At 39.3% G+C, this 15,468-nt stretch overlaps 1 long non-coding RNA gene across 1 annotated transcript; it reads right to left on the bottom strand.

Moving 5' to 3' along the window:
• Window positions 1-472: 472 nt before the first annotated feature.
• LOC128110577 (uncharacterized) lies at window positions 473-8,999 on the bottom strand. Its single transcript, XR_008218259.1, has 3 exons — window positions 8,418-8,999; window positions 6,066-6,151; window positions 473-791 (listed from the first exon to the last, which is right to left on the bottom strand). It is a non-coding gene; the product is annotated as an uncharacterized LOC128110577 (long non-coding RNA).
• Window positions 9,000-15,468: the final 6,469 nt, after the last annotated feature.

A 15,468-nucleotide genomic window follows, 5' to 3' on the forward strand; every position in this document is an offset into this window, starting at 1 on the left:
CAATCTATCCATTGATATAATTTTAGAAATGTTAAAATATTACTGATGGAGAGGTTTGTCCTAGCCCTGAGCAATAGCAGCAAGTGATGTAGGTACCAACAACAATCTATCCACAGACTATAGAAATGCAAGTGCAGGATTAAAACTTCCATTAGAGACCCCCAAAGTGTCCTTACACGTGAAGTTCTTTTCAAATGCATGCTGCCATTAAAGAAAATGTCACATGTCTATATAAGCATGGTGTTCCTTTAATAAAAAGCTCTCTCTCTCTCTCTCTCTCTCTCTCTCTCTCTCTCTCTCTCTCTCTCCTCCCCCCCACTCTCTCTTTCTCTCTGTATCCAAACACAGGGTTAACAGGGAAGTTTTCAGGCCTAACTACAGAGGAAACAACTCTCCTCTCAGCTGACTAACAAAGTTCCAAACAGCTGCCTTCTAAGAACGGGCTCCTTTATCCCACACGGCAGGCAGCTGCTCACTAGAGAGCGGCTTCATTTGCCCACAGCCATCATCTTTTAACCTTATTTTCAAAGTCAGGTCCCTGGGGTGGAGGTGGGGGGACCAGCATTTCCAGTAGGTTCAGGAGCATCTTGCTGGACACTGTCATTGGCTCAGCATTGCAAGTGGAGCCCTGGCCATCTAGACACCCTTTAATCCTGAGCTTGCATCTCAGAGGCAGTCCTTTGTAACAATCACCACTTGTGACATCTCATATCAGCCTAATTACCTGGTTGAAAATGTTCTGTGGTCTGAGTTTCCGGTGAAGTCCAAGTCATTTTTCTTCTCGCCACACACTGCATGACAGCAAGGAAACATTTCATTAGCAATAAGAATGACTTTCATTTTTTTTCCTTCCATTTCCATCTTTTTGAGGAATTCTTCTATCAATGAAAATGCTCGCACACCCTGATTTCCATTCCAGCTCTCTGTCACTTTGATTTATTTCTCTCAGCACCCAGTGAGTGGGAACGAAGAGCAAGCAATAAAAATGGCAGCCCACTTAGTGTTTTTTTAAAAAAAGGAATTTTGTCTTTTGTCTGTAAGGAAACCCACTTCTCCAATAGGCCAAAAGCGTTCATGCATTGTAAAAACGCTTAATTAGATCTGAAGTCACCAAAGTTACCTAAGAACATCATCAAGATACTTTGCTTCTGCCCTGAATGAATAACCTATGTTTTCATGGGGTATATGGGTCTACCACATACATTTATAGAAAATGCTTGTATTTTTATATGTACATTATATATATGTACATATATTATATAGAGAATACATATTCACATGTAAAACAAACATAATATTTTGCAGAAAAACACATTTCAAATTAAAATAAAAATATTTCTGTATTCTCATTTTTAATTATTCTCACAGACCATATTATTTACTAAAGCTCTTTACAAGCCAAAGAAAAAGAAACTAAAAATGAAAGGTAGCACAGACCTAAGTTACAACTCTGCTTGGCCACTTCCTAGCTTCAGCTCTGTGGCCACAGTATTGCTCTCAATTGCTTGGTTTATCAAAGGAAGGTAATGTTACTTCATGAGGCTTGTTTGATAGAGTGAGAATTATTTTGTAACAAGTGTGAAGTATTTAACATGAAGTCAAAAGCAAAGGCGCAACTGGAAAGGTGATTGAAACTAGTCACAGTGTTGTTTTATAATGCTGGAAATCCATAAACAATATCCAGTATAGATGAAGCTCCATGAAAGCCAGAATCCACCCACTTTCCGTGTGAGCTAAAGTCCTGGTATTGACTGATCCATGTTCTGGCATCAGCTCCACTCTAAGCAAGAGTATTGTGCACACTCTGGGTTGCTGAGAGCTACAAGTTCACCCAGCCCCAAAAGGTTTTGTTAATCTCAGAATATCTTGAGACAGTTCAAAAATGGCCGCCAATAAACAGAGTGGTATCTGTCAGAGGTCATGGAGAAACCCAACAATTGGTACTGGTGTCTTATGGTTTAGTACCTCTCTATCTCATTCAGCACCTGGCCTTACCATGAACACCCAACTTCTGTTACCACCCTAGATAAAAGTCCTCCCATTAACCTCTGCCTCTCCCACTACAGCCCATTTACCACACAGAACTAAGTTGTTTCTTTCAAAAGCAATTCAGGACCTTTTGGTGGCTTTTCATTGCTCTTAGCACACAGTTCTGATCCTGATATGGGCTACAAATGTTTCTTGAAATTAAACACATGTGCCTCTCAGTTTCCTTTGTCTACCCTCTGCCTTTTTCATTTGATGCCACACTTCCATGCTGCCCAAACTCACCAAGTTTATTCCTGACCTTGCTTGACCAATACATGCAAGCTTGATACACAATCCCGTTAGCTACCACATTACCCTACATTATATTCTTTACCTTGCTTATTCCATTGCATTCATCTTTCTCTATTACAGAATACAAACTCAATAAGAAGGACCACGTTAGCCAGTTCTCCAGTATCCCCAGAATTTGCAGCAGATCAATCCTGAACATTGAAATAACTTATTATTGGCTCATTTAGTAAGTCTGTAAATTATTTACATTTCAGTCCCACATAGTTCCTTAAATATCTCAAGGATGAGTTTCATAGGTCATCCAGTTGTGGATGCATTACAAACCATGGAACCTAAAATAGTATCACATAGTCTCTGATCTCAGGAGAAGAAATCTGTGGGATACAGAATGTGTGTGAACCAACACATAAGGTTGCTGCCAGTTGGTGAGGACTGTGGTGGAAGACACGGTTGTGGCAGTTTCCAGGGCCCCTGTGACAAAGACCATAGTCTGGGTATCTGAAAACAATAGGAGATTATTGCCTCAGCTCAAGTGGCCATAGAGGTTGTGCTGTCTCTGAAGGGATTTGTCAAACCCTCTCTCCTAGATTCTGGAAGTTCCCTGGCTTATGACAAATTATTTCAGTCTGTGAGTGACCTCTTTCTTATGTGGGAGTCTCAGTTAACTTTCCTTGTGTGCTTGTAGCTTTTTATCAACCCATTCTTAAACATCTCAAAGTCACAGCCCAGGTTGATACACCTCAATGCACTTAGTAGGACTTTAACATGTTTCTTTTGCCAACAGCACTTTCAAACAGTCAAGTTAAATGATTTTAAATAAAGAACACCTTTTCTTTCCTTGGCTTTACCAGACTCTTGTTTTTTTTATAATTTTGTATATATGTTATCATATATATTATTATATGTGTTTATATATCGTAACTTCCCCATGTCTTTTACATCTGTGCCAATAAATTCAATGACTAAAAGAAATCATGTGCCTGTCCTAGGTTCTGAGCCTTCCTCATTCCTTACCATCACTTTGCATGTAGAATACATACAGAATTAATGCACAGCAAGAAGCAAGTGGGACCTTTTTATTAATTTAGGTGCTCATGATTTAACAACCAGGAAGGAACTTGGGTGTTAGTACTGACAGTGATGATACAAAACACATCTCACTTCAGAACACCTGAGTTCATTCTGAGCCCAATATGAGTGACCATGGCCGTGGAACTTTGATTATAGTTGCCCTGAATAGCATGTTACCATGTGGAATTGCTTGCACTATTAAAGCCATACAATGGAAGTTGTTAATCATGGCAGTTTTCTAATACATTGATGGGAAGGTGCAGCAGGTTACAGTGAAGCAGGGGGATTGCTATCAATTTTAGGTGTTATCAAATAACATCATGAACTTTTGGGTTGGTGGAAACTAGTGGTCTACTGAGTTAATACATTTTAAAGTCTTGCCAGATAGATGAAAGTATGTTAAGTTAGACACAGAGATGGGACTACTCAGAGGATTAAAGTTAGTCCATGGTAATTTGTCTCTGAATGCGAAATGTTCCAACTCTTTCCACAATCAGGAAGTCCTAACCAGCCAATCAGTATTATAGGATCTTTGACATGTGTGGCTTATCTCTTGCAATTTCAGCTTACAATAGACATTTGGAAATGTCATATACCCCTACTGTAAACTAATGCCAAAGAAGCTGAATATTTGAAAAATGATATTAAATACCACAGGAACTCACTGTAAATGTATCTGAGTTTGTGGACCAACAGGTAGAAACAGATGCAGTCAACACTGAAGAGTTAGTGTGTCAAGCAGAACCATCAACAGATGTCAACAAACAAAGACTGCATGTAATAAGTTTTCTCTCTCCTTCAACCTCTTTTCACATCTGAGTTAACAGAACTAAAAATGGGATGCTACGGTATTGACTTGAGCTCTGTAGATGTCCATGTTAGGATCCTGCAGAAGTCCATAAAAGACCACCATCCATGTGAGCAATCAACAAGAGTGTTGTTTATTCCAGCATTCTGGGGTTGACCATCGCACGTGGTCTACTTTTAAGCACAGCCAAGGGAAGTTCCTAAGGCAGTTAGGTCATCTTGGATATGATTGGCTTAAGCAAGTAGCAATCATATTAATATGTTCTAATTGCCTAGGGCTAGTCAGGGGCTGATTAGACTATAGCTTTTCCATTTGGGGGCAGACCTGGACAAGTCCCACGCTTTGTCATTATCACTTTGAGCTGTTGTGGCCGAGGCTGGCTGGCCTAGTATGTGCTGACTATGGAGCCTCCTCCTTGCTGTCAGGGGGTTGGAGACTGATTGTCTTTTATTCATGGCTCTTCCTCAGAAACTGTCTGCCCAGTACCAAGTAGCAGAGACTGAGGTCTAGTTTTTAACTGAGTTATTAGGGAAGGCTGTCCTGATATTTGCCTGGCCCTCTCAGTCCATGGTAGGTATATATTTCCCTGTCATTCAATCCACTCAGTATGTTAGTAATCACATTTGCCTTTCTCTTTTTGGTTCTTACCAAAGAAGGCAGACTAGGCAGATGGGACATTGGTGACTAAGGTTTTTAGGCTGTTCACTGAAGGTGGCAGCAGGCAGAAAAGAAGGCACAGAGATGTGCTGTGCTATAGCTACAATCCTTGGTTTTGCCAGTCAATATTTCTTCCACAGGTAAGTCCATAAACATAGGCAGTTCTCCCTGTGTATTTATGCATTTACAAGTAGAAGATATTATTTATAACCTACTCTAGATTTATGTTCTCCAGACTTTACTGACTCTTTGCATTTCCTTGGGTGTTATAATGAAGCGATTTTTCTCCTAGTCTGGCTTGGCCTTCAGTCAGCATGGACAGATTTTCTGGAAGGATTTAGTCCTAAAGTAGAGTGATAAAATAAACAAAACAATAGTGATAGTCAGTAGGAGGGGGGATAGGTCACTAGATTCTTCCCTTTCATTCTAACCCCTAGATACACATGGTCTTTGGGGTGCCCAAGGACATAAGAAGTTAACTGAAGGTAGGAATCCACTGCTACGCTCATGAGGTCATCATTCACACTGGGTGGGACTTTGATTTGACATATTCACCTTATGTCATCCATACTTATAGCTCCAATAAACTCATTGGTTAACCAAACTAGACTCTGATGGAATCTTTTATTTAGCCTCTATTTAGCTGTGCCCTAACTGGAGTGATCAAACACCTGTCCACACATCCTCAGAAAAGTGACGTGACAGTGAGCTTTCTAAGAAGCTGCAGAGGTGCAGGCTTTTAAGGGAAATAAGTATAAACACAACTTCGTTTTTAAGAGTCTCTATTATTTTTGATTGATGATAAACTAATGGTATCATATTTGGAGGCAGTTTGGCAAAAAGCCTTAATGTTTTCAATTGTCTATGATAATGTCTTTTGAATTCCAGCCTTAAGACTTAGCCTTAGAATTGCTCACCAAAGTTCCCCTGCTAGGAGGGAATATTTGGAAGCACTGTAGGTTGGATTTGAATGAACTGTACACACAGCAACCTCTGGTGCATCTCCGAGTATCTGTTCATGGTTTAGTTCAGCACCTTTGTGATCTTGTAGAGGAGCCAGCCCCTTTCTATGTTCGTTCTCTGCCATCTGCATCTGATGGCATTGTCTCAGTCTTACTTCTCTTGGCCACAAAGTATCAATCACTGATTCAAGTCACATGGCAAAAAGAAAAGAAAAAGTAGACTGTGAATGGAAGTCTCTATTCACTGTACAGAAGAAGTTTCCCTACCCTTTGTGACTTGGGCTTACCTCTTATTTATCAGCAGTAGGTCATGTGATAATTCTATTTTCAAGGAGACTGGCAAAGTGTGAACCTCAAAACACAGGCAGATGTTCTATGAAAAAATTGGAATACATTTGAAATGTGTCCTAGGGGATATACAATACCACAAATCATGATTATAATATGAGAAAAAGGAGAAAAGATTGCTGGTAGGCTGGCACCAGCAATGTCTACTACACCTGCATACAATAGTTATATACAGACACAAAACCACTTAAAATAATGCTATACAGTATAGCTAATATTCGGAAAATGCCTTACAAGTTATAAATAACTATTGAGGTATTCTATATTTTGGATGATTACATTAACAATAATAACAGCAAAATCTACCAGAATTCATATTGTAGAAGAAAGGCTTTTGAACAAGTGGCCCTGTGATTATCCCTGGGTCAAGGGAGCGTTGGAAACAGGGTGGGATTACAGGCTTCTATAAAATATTTGACCAGTAATCAAGTAACATCAGATCCATCCATCTTTCCCACCCCATCTTTCAGCTATTTTTTTCTATACACATGGAAAAATATTTAAAAGCATCTGGCTGTGTCTGAAGTCCTGGCAGACTAGTCATCTAGGCTAGAGATCTAAAGCATTGCTTCTAAACTCACCACCCATAGTACTATCCATTTTTCTCTATCCCTAAGCTCAACCTGTGTCTTGGAACACTAAGTAGATGCTATAGGTTCAGATTTTGGTGAGGGCAAAGCCAAGATAAGCTTAGTTGAGTCATAAAAGAGTGGAGACTAGTTTATTACTTTCAACATGTAGGGAGAAGATGGAAGTTATTTCCAAAGCAACACTCACCTAAAATGATGGGAGAACTGGGATTTATTTAGGAAGCCTATACATGGGCATTCCTAAGCATGCTCCATGCAAGGTCATGGAGATTAAAGTGTGTAGCACGAATCTTAAATGGTCATATTTAATAAAAACAAACCTGGAGCCAAGTATTGGGGTGAACACTGGAAGATCAGAGAGACAGAACAAGCCACAGCTAACCTCACCTGGCCAACTTCTCAGCTGATCTTGTTTCCTCAGAATGGAAGCCTCTGTGTCCTCATATCCAAATGGCTCTCAGCTGAACTGTGCTGCTCAAAAGCCTGAATGCTTAACCAGCCAAATGCTTAACCAGGCCAAATGCTTCTAGTTTCTGGTCCTCACACCTTATATACCTGCTTTCTACCACCACTCCCTGGGATTAAAGGCCCGCTTTCTGGGATTAAAGGCGTGAGTCACCATGCTTGGCTGTATCCTTGAACACATGGATTTCTGCCTCTGGAATGCTAGGATTAAAGGCGTGTGCTACCACTGCCTATTCTAAGTATCTAGTGGCTTTTCTGTTCTCTGACCCCAGATAAGTTTATTAGGGTACACAATATTTTTGGGAACACAATACCACCACAAAAGTGGAAGACAGAAATGCTTCTGGGCATGCTGAGCTTGTACCATAACATTTTAGCTGAAAATGAAGAATATTGTAAAGGGACATTAACACAAGAACTCCTCATTTAGTGGTTAACAGGACCATATATATTTTTACGACAAAAACAGAAGGGAGAGGCAGAGAGTTGAAACTTCTTGAAGTGGGGATGACAATTGCAGCTTTGGGGGAGGGGGAAAGAAGAAAACAGGGTCTAGTTTTCAGTATTGTGAAACAGTGATTCTCACGTCTGTGGTGTATATCCTATCCAGTATTCTAGAATATAACATATCATCTAATTTTGCTTTAGGAAAGCAAAGGTGAAAAAATATTACTCGGTTTTTGGGCAATTACTTCATTTATTCTGATTCTTCCTAGTATTTTTTTAAAATTCTTTTTACAATAAGCATATTTTAGTTTGATAAAAAGGCAAAGATGTCTTATTGGCATGAAACTTTTGATACAAGTTCCACATTTAATGAGATGGTATCCTAAGAGAACATTCAATTTTCTCTGTGTGTTTCCTTCATCATACCTTTTTCCTACAGTAAGTGGGTGCAATGAGAGACACTATTGTAGAGATAGACTTTTTCATCTGATACAGATAATAAAAAAACAAAGAATATCAATGAATTTTTTTATAACTAAAGCAATAGGATCAGAGAAAGCAATAAAATTAGAGGAAATTCAACATGACAGGAAAATAACATCCGAATGAAATGAACCTTTGAAGTCATCCACTTGCTCTAATATTTTTACTTTCAAAACAGAATTACAGTTGTAATGCTCCTGAGATATAGTCACTTAAGTTCTGCTTACAGCATTCAGCATCACAGTATTCACTAGTATTTATATTAATAGAACTTATATTAGTGGGAATCTATTTATCACCACTCACTTCTTGGCGACATCCTTTTTGAAGAGTTTGGCCTTTCCCCATCTCTCACAACATGGTAACTCCTTCCCAAAGCATGCCTGATTAAATGGATGGACAAAGTACATGTTCATTCTCAAATCTTTCATTGTTTAGTTTTCACAAAATACAAACACTTCCACCCATGTCCAGGATCAGAGAGTTTGCTGTGACACTGTGCCTCCTCAAAGTCTCAGAAGCTACACACCCAGAGTCGAACCCACATGACTACCGAACTGGGAGCTGATCAGAAGCTCCACACATAGAGTTGTACCAACATGACTGTTGAAGTGGGTGCTGGACAAGAACAACAATATTAGACATGCCAAAGTAGCCTGGGGGCCTCAACTCTCCACAAAGAACTACAGGCAGCCAAGGAAAGCCGAGAAGGAGAGACTCTAGTTTCCCCTGGGAAGAGCACATCAATTGGTTATTCAATGCCAAATGGCCAGTGTGAAAATATATATGCAAGTAACATTATACAGATTGAACAGGTGATATTTAGGAATATATGTATATACACATATGTATGTAATAACAATTCAAAAAAAGAGGCCGTAAATTTGAAAGAGAAAAAGAGGGATTTATGGGACAGTTTGGCAGGATGAAAGGGAAGGGAGAGATGATGCATTATAGTATTATCTCAAAAAATAATCAAAATTAAATAAAGGATGTTTTCAATGGTAGGTATAATTCAAGTTTTTCCTACAGATAATATTTTGATGTTTTCTTTAATATGCCTTATAAAGTGTTCCTAATTTACTCACTAATTTCCCTAAAGCCCTTCATTGATTCTTTGTATTGTTGTTACATATTCTCCTTGATAACTTTACATCAGATTCTATTTAGTACTTTTTCTTTACAGTTATTGTTAGGCAACTATGCCACTAGATAGACCAAAAGGACATCATCTCAATTTTCTCATTCTATAGAATTTTAAAACACTTATATTCAGATTATCTGTCTTAAGGTTTAATACTGGAGTTTTATTTACTCTCAAAATGTAGGTGAAGGTACCATATCATAAATATCTGCCCCATCCTATAATACTTGTAATAACAGCATTTTACTTTAAGATGTATCTCTAAATAGGTATGCACAAGAGGGTAGACCATGTTCTTAAGCTATATCATATAACTATCCATAAGGCATAGTTCTATATCAAGTATATTTGATATCCATGTTTATCCAAACCTAGAAGCCTGCAAGACTAAGACCACCATGCTGTCTTTTTCACCGTGTAGCTGTTGAACCAGGTCACACAGTTCCTTCTAGAATTGGGTTTCTTGTTCTTACTAAAGATGTCTTGAAGACACCAAAAAACCTTTGAATAAAAAAGGGCAAGTATTTCAGCAGAGACTGTTAAATAAAAGCCATTCCCAGCCACGTGCCAGTCTAGGATTGATCTTGCCAATCCAATGCACATCGTGCGCATTTGCAGTTCTTTCATATAAATGAGATCATTTCTGGAATATGCCAGGAAGGATGCTAATTTTTGCTTTTTCTTATAATGGTGCATTTTGCTCTTCAAAGACAAATACAGAATTACTTGTCCTCATTTTCATACATGCCCACACATACATAGACACCCTGTCTGATTTTAATTACTAACTTAGATAAGCTACAAACTGAGCCTTCAGGGGCTAGGGTTTCCTATTTTTCTGACTTGCTGTATATGACACAGACTTCAGAATTTACCTATGTCTTCCCCACATAGGTTATATCGAGTTTTTTTATTAAATACCACACAGATTTAGAAGAATTAGTACTCGTCTACTCTAATTAAATATTATACACTTAGCCTCTTTTCTCTCAGAAATAATTAAGACACCAAAATAGCCACGAAATGTAAATCGTGGTTAGATAAGTCTTCTTTATTTAGAAGAAACCAGTGAAGAAACAGGATACCTAAATGAATATTGAAAGTAAATGAAAAAAATATAAATGTAGAAGGCACATTAATGGCATTGTTTGAGTAACTGGCCCCTCTTTCCTCCTCCGCCCGCCCCACCAGCCTCCCCCTTCTAACCCACCCGATTCCCCTGCACAAGAAGGCAAGGCCTCCCATGGGGAGTCACATCTAGTAGAGGCAAGTCCAAGCCCTTCCCCCTTCCTCAAGGCTGCACAAGGTGTCCCATCATAGGTGGTGGGCTCCCAAAAGCCCCCTCACCAGGGATGGATTCTGATTCTACCGCCAGCCCCCCCCCCCCCCCCCCCCCCGCAAACAGATCAAACTACACAATTGTCTTGCCATGCAGAGGGCCTAGTCTAGTCCCATGCAGGCTCCACAGCCATTGATCCAACTTTCATGAGTTCCCACTAGTTTGATTTGGTCGTCTCTGCAGGTTTCCCCATCATGATCCTGATGCACTTGCTCATAGAATCCCTCTTCTCTCTTTTTGACTGGACTTCTGGAGCTCTGCCTAATGTTTAGCTGTGGATCTCTGCATCTGCTTCCATCAGTCATTGGAGAAAAGCTCTGTGATGACAGTTAGGGTATTCACTGGTCTGATCACTGGGGTAAACCAGTTCAGTTCAGGCACCCTCTCCACTATTTCTAGTAGTCCAAGCTGGGGTCATCCTTGGGGATTCCTGGCAACTCCCTAGGATGGGGTTTTTCTCTATCCCCATGATATCTCCCTCTATCATGGTATTTCTTTCATTGCTTTCCCACTCCATACCTGTTCCAGCTCAAATATCCCATTCCCTTATGTTCTCATCTCCTATCCCCTACCCTTCATTGCCCCTCCTCATCCCCAATTTACTCATGGAGAGCTCATCTATTTCCCCTTCCCAGGGTGATCTATGCCTCCCTCTTTGGGTCTTCCTTGTTAGCTAGCATCTCTGGAGTTGTGACTTGTTGTCTGGTTATCCTTTGCTTTACATCTAGTATCTACTTACTAGTGGATACATACCATGTTTGTCCTTCTGAGTCTGGGTTACCTCACTCAGGATGACATTTTCTAGTTCCATCTATTTGCATGCAAATTTCATGATGTCATTGTTTTTCTCTGCTGAGTAGTACTCCACACAGCAATTCTTATAAAAGAAAACATTTAATTGAGGTAGCCTGCTTACAGTTCAGAGGTTTAGTCCATTATCATCATGGTGGGAAGCAAAGCAGCATGCAGGCAGACATGGTGCTGGAGCAGAGAGTACATACATCTTGATCCAAAGGCAATAGAAAGTGAACTCAGACACTGGACTGTTTCTTGAGCATATATCAGACCTCAAAGCCCATCTCCACTGTGACACACTTCCTCTAACAAGACCACACCTACTTCAACAAGGCCACATCTTCTAATAGTGCCACCCCCTTTGGGGGCCATTTTCTTTCAAACAACCACATTCTACTCCCTGGCCCCCAAAGGCTTGTAGCCACACCATAATACAAAAATGCATTTATTCCAACTTCAAAAGACTCTATATTCTCATATAACAGTCTCAAACTTATTTAAAAGTCTAAATTCAAAGGCTCTTCTAAGATTTATGCAATTTCTTAGTCCTTTATAAAATCAAATAAAAAAGCAGATCACATACTTCCACATACAATGACATAAGATATATAATGTATTACCATTACAAAATATAGGGAAGGGAGCGTAGTGAGGAAATAATGAACCAAAGCAAGATCAAAAACCACCTGGGCAAATTCTAAACTCTGTGTCTCCATATCTGATGTCAAAACACTTTTCAGATCTCCAACTCCTTTCAGCTTTGTTGACTTCAAAACAACTGTTTTTCATGGGCTGGTTTCACTCCCTTTTAGCAGCTTTCTTTGGCAGGTATCCTACAGCTCTGGCATCTCCAGCATCTTGAGGTCTCCAGGACAATCCAGGCTTCAGCTTCACACAATGACCTCTTTAGGCTTCCAGAAGGATCGTGTGGGTTATGTGAATTCAATTGAACAGCTATAATCTTTAAAACAATATTTCTATTAATTCTAACAGAATTAATTGATAATATAGTTTGAAGAAATTCCAAAGTCAATAGGAAAGACAATGTCAAGTTAGTAAATGCAGCAGAGAAAGCCATGGCAACCATGTCAACCAGCTCTGCATTCAGTCAGTTCTCACTAAGATTGTGTCATACCACTTGGCCTCCAGCTCTATTAGGAAGAAAAGAACAACCTTGGTTGATCAATATTGAATGTTATTTTTAGTATGTTCAAGCTGCTAATGTCATTCTTATCTAAACTAAACTTCCAGAGAAACCAAGATTGCTGGGAGTAATCAGAGAGAGACTGTTCATCCCTCGGGACATAGAGTTCTCAGATGGTACTTTTAAGAAAGAGAGGCATTCATTAGGAAACATTGACTTTTTAAAAGACAGTTGGATAAAGAGGAAGGATGAATGGTAGTGCTGAAAACATACATTGACCAGAATTTTGGATGCTGGATTTTTATGATCAGTCAGTAGCAGATGGAGATATGAACAGTGATGATTGACTGGCAAATTGTGTGTGGGGTGTGTGTATGTGTGTATGTATATACATGCTTCTGTTAATCATTTAACTGGAAATACCCATATATTTTATTAAAAAGTACATAGAACCAATATTTGCATATGCTATAAGATATCAAATTGACACAAAATATCTGTATTGGCTACATCCTAAAATGTTGAAATATGTGATTTATCATAGTACCACAAATCCAAATAATATAAATCTAACAAGATGCACACAATTTTTTCTACACACGATATTATAAAATGTTGATGAGAGAAACTAAAAAAGGACAAGATGAGCCATGTCTTGGATTGAAGTACCCAAAATAGGTAAGAGCAATAATTGCCAAACTAATATGCTTAGCAACCTTCTAGCAGAAACTTTTGTAAATAGTTTTGTAAAACTTTGGAAACTATTGTACATACACACACACACACACACACACACATGCACACACACAAATGGTTGCTTCTAGATTGATAGGTCAAGGTAAAGAAACTTGGAAGCTAAATTAATTTTGAAAAAGTAATTGAAGTCAATAAGACAGACTAACCCCATGAAGACTTCAAAGAAAAAAAAAACCGAGGGGAAAAAAAGACTGTGGTGATGGTATAGATACATACATTGACAAGACAAATCTATAAATAGATCAACTGAACATAAGCCTAGGAGTATGTCCTCACAAATGTGGGCAACTAATGTTTATTGTGATAAACTATCTCTAATAAAATTCTCTAGCTTAAGGTGTACAGCTCAGAAAAAAAACATAGTTAGTGTGCCAGCTGATTCTGGACAATGGTGCAGAACAAGTCCTTCAGAGAATTTCAATGCTCTCTAACTTTATGATAGAACAATTCAACAACCATGTCTTAGTCACTGTTCTACTGTTGTAAACAGACACCATGACCACAGGTCACTCATACAAAGGAAAGCATTTAATTGGGGGCTTGCTTATGTTTCCAGAGGATTAGTCCATTATCATTGAGTCAGAGAGCATGGAGGCATGCAGGCATGCTATTGGAGAAGTAGTTGAGAACTTCATTTTGCTCCACAGGCAGAGAGAGATTGAGAGTGAAAGCAATGGGAGGGGACAGATGAGCCTGGCACAAGATTTTGAAACTTCAAAGCCCAACCCCAGTGACATACTTCCTCCGACAAGACCATGTCTCTTAATTCTTCCAAAGCTATTGAAGAGTTCCACTCCTTGGTGACTATAAATTAAAATATATGAGCCTCTAGGGGCCATTCTTATTCAAATCACCACATTCTACTCCCTGGTCCCCATAGACTTATAGCCATACCATAATGCAAAAATGCATTCCATTCAGTCTTAATTCAAAAGTCCACATTGCCTATCATGATCTCAACACTGTTTAAAAGTCCAAAGTTCAAAGTCTCTCTCAGAGTCATGATAATCTCTTAAGTGTAACCCCCTATAAAATAAAAATATTTTCAACATACAATTACACAGAATATACATTACCTTTTCAATATGGAGGAAAGGAAGCATAGTGAAGAAACACTGGGCCAAAGATGGAAAAGCAGCTGGACAGACTCCAAATTCTGCATCTCTTTGTCCGATGTCAAGGTGCCTTTTAGAACTCCGCCTCCATTCAGCTTTGTTGACTGCAACACACTTTTCTCTCTTGGACTGGTGCCATACCCAGTCTGCAGCTCTCCTGGCAGGTATCCCATGACTCTGGCATCTCTAAAATTTTTTGGGGTCTCCACCAAATTCAGGCTTCACTTTCAGAGCTTTACTCAACGACTCTCTGGGGCTCCATGCAAGGACATCCTTGACACACATCTAGCCTCAGAGACTTTCCTTAGCCATGGAGGGAGAGTACACAATCCTTTTCTTATATCCTTGACTCTAAAACCTGAACGATTTATCTACAGAATATGCCAAGTTCTGCTGCTTGCTGGGGCTGGAACATGTCCCTCTCATTCTGTTACATTTGCATCAGTTTTCTGTTGTTGATGATTTCCTTCACTGCTTAAGCTTTTTTTCAATTCTTTTTCACAAGCTGGAAGCTTAGCCAGATGGAGTCCTACCCCAAGGTTACCACTTCCTTTATTTCATTTAGTATCAGGCTTTTTAAAAAAAAAATTAACTTTTTATCTACTTGAGCACTGGATTTAGCTTCATTATACTTCTGGTACTCCTTTTCTCCACAAACTGTACATTGTGTATCTCTCTTTGTTCAGCTCCCTTTTAATATAGATCTACCTAAGAGTGATTACTAACAACCACACTGCAAGCCAATACTAGGCTGTCTTGAAAGCTCCCCTGTTACTGCCATTAATCCAAAACTCTTCAGTTTAGCTTCAGGCAGATTTTTAGGCCCAGGTCCCAAAACAGCCACATTCTATGCCAAAATATCACAAGAATGGTCTCTAGGCTACTAGTTAATATTTCCATCTGAAACTTCAGGAGCTGATTCCCCATAATTTACTTTGCCCTCAGCAGCACTGTCTTTTGTCCTCCTGCAAGGGTGGCCCATTAAGCCCCACAGAAACTGTCCAATCACTTTTCTAGTCCAAAGTCCCAAAGTCTACCGTATTCCTCCAACAAAGAGCATGTTC

This window comes from Peromyscus californicus, unplaced genomic scaffold (assembly GCF_007827085.1).
Source record: "Peromyscus californicus insignis strain IS unplaced genomic scaffold, ASM782708v3 Scaffold_15__1_contigs__length_86483966, whole genome shotgun sequence".
NCBI classification, from domain to species: domain Eukaryota; kingdom Metazoa; phylum Chordata; class Mammalia; order Rodentia; family Cricetidae; genus Peromyscus; species Peromyscus californicus.